Source organism: Ipomoea triloba, chromosome 13 (assembly GCF_003576645.1).
Source record: "Ipomoea triloba cultivar NCNSP0323 chromosome 13, ASM357664v1".
Lineage (NCBI taxonomy): Eukaryota > Viridiplantae > Streptophyta > Magnoliopsida > Solanales > Convolvulaceae > Ipomoea > Ipomoea triloba.
Genome location: NC_044928.1, coordinates 32,050,506 through 32,050,808, shown reverse-complemented (window position 1 = coordinate 32,050,808; position 303 = coordinate 32,050,506).

The following is a 303-nucleotide window of genomic DNA, read 5'->3' as shown; positions in this document are numbered from 1 at the left end:
TCTGGGGTTTATTAATGTTTCAGGGGTTTATTAATGTTTCAGGGGTTTATTAATGTTTCCGGGGTTTATTAATGTTTCAGGGTTTATTAGGGTTTCTAGGGTTTATTAATGTTTCAGGGGTTTATTAATGTTTCTGGGGTTTATTAGGGTTTCTGGGGTTTATTAGGGTTTCTGGGTTTATTAATGTTTCAGGGATTTTTTAATGTTTCAGGTGTTTATTAATGTTTCCGGGGTTTATTAATGTTTCAGGGTTTATTAGGGTTTCTGGGGTTTATTAATGTTTCTGGGGTTTATTAATGTTTC